Source organism: Myotis myotis, unplaced genomic scaffold (genome assembly GCF_014108235.1).
Source record: "Myotis myotis isolate mMyoMyo1 unplaced genomic scaffold, mMyoMyo1.p scaffold_m19_p_14, whole genome shotgun sequence".
Classification (NCBI taxonomy): Eukaryota; Metazoa; Chordata; class Mammalia; order Chiroptera; family Vespertilionidae; genus Myotis; species Myotis myotis.
Genome location: NW_023416318.1, coordinates 3174957 through 3181504, shown reverse-complemented (window position 1 = coordinate 3181504; position 6548 = coordinate 3174957). Strand labels below are relative to the sequence as shown.

The window sequence follows — 6548 nt, the reverse complement described above, 5'->3', positions numbered from 1 at the left end:
AGGCTAGTGGGAGGTGGCGGGTGAGGACTGGGGGTGTGGTGTGTGGGTAGCAGGAGGGGCTGGTGGGTGTGGCGTGGCAGGTGGGTGCTGGCAGGTGTGGGTGGCGTGTTTGGATTGGTGCATAGGGTTGGCGGGTAAAGGGTGGGAGGAGGAAAAAGAGGGAATAGGGGCAAATAATGGTGATGGAAGGAGACTTGACTTGAAGGCAGTGAGCACACAATGCGATATACAAATGATGCATTATAGAATGGCACACCTGACCTATGCAATTTTATTAATGAATGTTACCCACATAAGTTTGATTAAAAATAAATAAAAGGTGGGTCTATTGAGGGTGATTAGGTTATGAGGGTGGAGCCCTCATGAATTTCATTATTACCCTTTTAAAAGATCCCCCATGCTGTACTTATCAGGGGATCACTCTATATGTTATATTAATGTCAAACCACTATTATATACACTTGAAACTAATATTGAATGTCATCTCTAATTGAAAAAATTAAATTAGTAAAATATTTTTTAATAAAAATAAAAATGCAAATCAGAGTGATCTTTAAAAAATATAAATCAGATCAGTACACTGGGTGCCTAAAAGCCTTAAGTGCTCCAGCAGGGGTCAGCTCTCCAGACAGAATCCTGCCTGTGAGGGTGTGACACTGCTAGGAGAGGAATGCCCTGTCTTCTTCCTCCAGTAGCTCCCTTCACTGCTCTGGTGACATGTGGCACTGGTGCAGGCAGAACTGTGCTTCCATGAGAGTGAGCTAAGCATCACTTTGGTTGCTTTGCTCTAGTGAAGGAGTAGACACAGAAAAAAAACATTTTAAAAAATCTTAATGGTTTTAATAGCATTTCAACCCACCCAAGGGACCTTTAACTGCCCTTTTCTGCCGCCCAGCCAGCCTGGCTCACAGAGCCTTGAGGAAAGAAGGCAGGGTTGGTGCTGCACAGGCTGCCAGTGAACATGTATCTGGTCAGACAGCTGAAGAGAACTGCACTTATCTTAGGATGGAAATGGAGGGTCGCATCCGCTGGGATCAGGCACACAGGAAGGGACTAAACTGTGGGAAATAGTGACCGGGTCAGAGCTGCGTGACCCCACCATGCTCTCACTCTCCAGCTGCAACCTACGGTCCATGAACAGTCCACAGCAGGAAGCTACTCCATGGCCTCTGACAACCCACACACCCTCTGCAAAGCCCTTGAGCTCACATGGCTGATGTCAGACTATCCCTGATACCTTAAGTACTGCAATGTGGCCTGATTGGACCTTTTAATTCTACTCTTACAAGAAAGCCAGGTCTGAGTCTCTTGTACACTGCTCAAAGGTGTGTGAGGACCCAGTAGGTGGCAGCTAGACCTGGTATACCATGGGGCATTCGCTGAGTGGCCTCAGTCCCTGCACAGTCACCAAGTTTAAACCTGTATCAATCTGATGACCACTGCTAGCCCCTTCCTGGGGACTCACTGAGAAACTACCTCATGCAACTTGAGTCCCTCCAGAGGCTCTTTGAGTGACTGAGACTAACAGGCACCCACATGTGGAGGTCAGCAAGGGCAGAACACAGGGCACCTTGGGACTTTTGCTGACCTTCCCTCATCCAGTGCAGGTAAAAGGCAGACTTGGTGCACTGCTGGGACCTTCCTGCTATCACTCTGAACCCTCAGAGGCAGCCATACACTGAGAATTGTTTTCAGCTCCAAATAGAGTTCCCATGGCCAGTCACAGGAAGCGTCTGACATTGGCCAGCACCAGAGTCCCTCTCACTTGCATCCAGGACAACCCACACAGGAGCCAACTGCAGATGACATCAGAGCATGATCCTGTTGCTTCACAATCAGCATATCCAAGGGAGATCTTACAGGACAGCAGAACCTACTGCGGTGAATTCTGCTCCATGTGGTCAGCACCTGTGCAGCAGCTCATTCAATGTGGTCAAGGGTGGTCCTCACAGTCTGCCCCCCGGAAAGTGAACCACATACATAAATAGGCCAATAGCAATATAGACTGAACTACAACAGGAGAGCCCATATAACATACACAAGGGACATTCTTGGAACACTCAGCTCTGGAAAAAAGAAGACTGTGCCACTAAGTCCTTCAAGACACCTAGTACATAAGGCCACACTACCACGATTTGGTGTCTAATAGTCTAATACATAGAAATATAACCACCAATACAGCCAAAATGGGTAGACAAAGAAAAATGCTCCCCATTAAAGTACATAAGACACCTTCAAAAAAAAAAATCAGTGAAGTAGAAGCAAGTAACCAACCAGATACAGAGTTAAAAAAAAAAAAATGCTTATAAGGATCTTAAATGAACTTAGAGGAAGAATGGATGAAATCAATAAGAACTTCAATAAAGAGATAGTAAGCATAATAAAGTTAGAAATAAAGGATACAATGTCTGAAATGAATAGTACACTAAAAACATGGGCTACTGAATGAAGCAGAGGATTGAATCTGTTTGGAAGACAAGGTAGCAGAAGACAATCAGAGAAGCAAAAAAAAAAAAAAATTAAAAATAAGGACTGTTTAAGGGATCTTTGGGACAGAATGAACCCTAACAACATGAATTGCATCAAATGAGTACAAGAAGGAGATAAGAAAGAGGAATGGATTGAAAGACTATTAAAATAAATAATGACTGAAACTTCCCAAACCTGGTGAAGGAAAAAGGCAAGTCCAGGAGGCACAGTGAGTTCCAAGTAAGATGAACCCAAAAAGTCCCACACAAAACCACATCATAATTAAATGGCAAAGATTAAAACAAAGAGAAAAAGCAGTAAGAGAAAGGTAGTTAGTTATTTACAAGGGAGCTCCCATAAGACTACCAGCACATTTCTCAATAGAAACATTTAAATCAGATGGATTGGCAGAAAATATTCAGAGTATGTAAAGGAAGGAACTACAACCAAGACTCTATCCAGCAAGGCTTTCATTTAAAATTGACAGAGAAATAAAGAGCTTTCCAAACAACCAAAAGCTAAAAAAGTTTCTTACCACCAAACTAATATTAAAGAACTGTTAAAGGGTCAAGAAGGAGAAAAAAAAAGGAACATAGTTAAAAGAATAGGATGGAAAAATATACATACCCATCAATAATCATTTTAAATGTGAATATTACAATCAAAAACATGGTAGCTGAATGGATAGGAAAACAAGACCTACCTCAGAAAGAGATATGCAGACTAAAGGGGATAGAAAAAATATATTTTAAGCAAAAGTGAATGAAAAAAAAAACACCAAAAACCTGGGGTAACAATACCTATATGTGACAAAATAGACTTACAAAGGATATCTGAAGAAATAAAGAAGGACCCTACAAGAGAGCAATAAAAACAAGAGGACATAACCACTGTAAACATTTATGTACCCAACCTAGGAGCACCTAAATATATAAAGCTAATCTTGATGGACATAAAGGGAGAGATTGACAGCTATCCAGGCATAGCAGGGGATAATCATACCCCATTGACATCAATGGATAGATACCCCAGATAGAAACTCTAAAAGGAAATTATGACTTTAAATGACATAATTTTTAGTTGGTATCTGCAGAGCATTTCACTCCAAAGCAGCAGAATGTACATTCTTTTCAAATTCATATGGAATATTTTCTAGGATAGACCACATGTTAGAACACAAAACATGTGTCAATAAATTTAAGATTGAAATCATATCAAAAACGTTCTCTGACCAAAACGGTATAAAACTAGAAATCAATCAGAAGAAAAAAAAACCTGGTATACAAGTGATATATAATTGTGTACACCTAAAACCTGTCACCTCAATAAATCCAATAAGAAAGAAAAGAAAAAGAAAAAGAAGAAAAAAGACGAACAAAAAAAACAAAACAAAACAAAAACAACAAAAAACAAACAAAGCAAACCTTTCCGGAGATAGATATTGGTGATAGCTGCACAACATCATGGTACTTAATGCAATGGAATTGTATACTTAAATGTGGTTAAAATTGTAAATTTAATGTTACATACATTTTGCAATAGAATATTATTTACCAGATAAAAAAGAAAATGTAAAACACATAAAGACAGAGAGGCTAAATAACATGTAACTAAATAATAAATGGTTTAATAATGAGATCAGAAAAGAAATCAAAAGATACCTTGAAGCAAATGAAAATGAGATCACAACAACCCAAAATCTATGGGACACAGCAAAAGTAGTTCTCAGAAGAAAATTCAAAACATTACAGGCCTACCTCAATAAACAAGACAAATCTCAAATAAAGAATCTAACTTCACACTTAGAACTAGAAAAGAGAAAAACAAACAATTCAAAATGAGAACAAAGGACATATTGAAGATCAGAGCAGAAATAAGTAAAATGGAATCTAAAAAAATAAGATCAATGAAGCGAGAGTTCTTCAATGGTTAGAACAGCCACACACCAAAGTGTTGTGGTTCAATTCCTGGTCAAGGGCATGTACCTGGCATGCAGGCTCAATTGCTGACCCTACTTGGGCATGTGCAGAAGAGAACCGATTGATGTGTCTCTCTCACAGGAGTGAGGGAACCAATTAACCAATTGAAATTTCTCTCTCTCTCTCTCTCTCTCTCTCTCTCTCTCTCTCTCTCTCTCTTTTTCTCTATCTCTCAGCCTCTCCACCTACTTCTCCTCCTTTCCCTCAATACCATCCACTCTCTCAAAAAATATCCTCTGGTGATAATTAACAACAAAAAAATAATTAAAAAAAACACAATTAACAAACCTTTATTCAGACTCATCAAGAAAAACGGAAGTGAGAATTCCAGCTAATAAAGTCAGAAATGAAAGAGAAGAAAGTAACAACTGATTACACAGAAATACAAAGGATTGGAAGAAAACGTTAAAAACAACTATATGCCAAAATTGAACAATCTGAACAAAATGGATAAATTGCAACAAATATACAATCTTCCAAAACTCAATCAGGAAGAGGAAGGAAATCTGAATGGATCTACTGCAACTAATGAAATTGAAGCAGTGACACAAAATCCCCAAAAACAAAAATGCTGAACCAGATGGCTTTATAGGTGAATATTACCAAACATTCAAAGAAGAACTAATACCTGTTGTTCTCAAACTATTCAAAAAATTCAAACAAGGGAATACTGACAATCTCATTTTATGAGGCCAGTATTTATCCTAGCTCTAAAATCAGGGACACTAAAAAAATATGATGGGCCTATATCCCTGATGAATATAGATGCTAAAATCCTCAACAAATATTAGCAAACTGGATCAAGCAATACATTGGGAAGATTAAAACATCATGATCAAGTGGGATTTATTCCTGGGATATGCAAGAGTGGTACAATATCTGCAAATCTATAAAAATGGCACAGCTTAAATAAAATAAGGAATAAAATTACATGATCATATCAATAGAGGCAGAAAAGTCACTTGACAAAACCCAGTGCCCATTTATGATAAAAGCTCTCAGCATTGTGTGAATAGAGGGAACATACTTCATCACAATAAAGTTCATATATGACAAATCTATAGCCAATATCATACTACATGGACAAAAAATAAAAGTGATTCCCTTAAGATCAGGAATAAGACCTTACCACTTTTACCACTCTTATTCAACATAATACTCAAAGTCATGCCACAGCAGTTAGAAAAAAAGAAGAAATAAAAAGCATTTGAATTGGAAATGAAGAAGTAAAACTGTCATTATTTGAAGATGACGTAACACTGTACATAGAGAGCCCAAAAGATGCCACAAAAAAAATTATCAGAACTGATCAATGAATTCATTACATTAGCAGGATACAAAGTAAATATCCAGAAATCAGTTGCATTTTTATACACCAATAATGAACTATCAAAAGCTAACCGAAGAAGACAATCAGATTTGCAATTGTTTTTGCATCCACAAAAATAAAATACCTAAAAATAAATTTAACCAAGGACTTAAAAGACCTGTACTTCAAAAATTATAAAATATTGAAGCAAGAAAATGAATAGCTGGTGGGTGTGGCTCAAAGGTTAGAGTGCCTGCCCATGCACTGAAGGGTCAAGGGCACCATACTGTGTCAAGGGCACATACCTCAGCAGCAGCTTCCATCCCAATCCAACTCTCTCACACATCATTGGTTCTCTCTCTCTCTCTCTCTCTCTCTCCTACTTCTCCTCTTCCCTCTCTTCTTCACTTCCACTCTCTCTAAAAAAGCAATGAAAAAATATCCTCCAATGAGGATTAACAAAAAAGGAAGGAAAGAAAGAAAGAAAGAAAGAAAGAAAGAAAGAAAGAAAGAAAGAAAGAAGGAAGGAAGATTGAAGAAGATACAAATAAGTGAAATAATATTCTATGTTCATGGATAAGAAGAATTTTCATCATTACAATGTCCATACTAACCAAAGTGATCTATATATGAAACACTATTGCTATCAAGATACCAATGGTGGAGTTCACAGAGCAACAAAAATATTTCAAAAATACATATGGAACAACAACAACAACAAAAAATACAGCCATCATGGAAAAGAACAAAGATGGAGAAATCACACTACTTGGTATCAAACTATACTACAA

At 37.9% G+C, this 6548-nt stretch overlaps 1 non-coding gene across 1 annotated transcript; it reads left to right on the top strand.

The window, feature by feature from the left end:
- Positions 1-605: 605 nt before the first annotated feature.
- LOC118669538 lies at positions 606-807 on the top strand. Its single transcript, XR_004972011.1, has one exon. It is a non-coding gene; the product is annotated as a small nucleolar RNA SNORA74 (small nucleolar RNA).
- Positions 808-6548: the final 5741 nt, after the last annotated feature.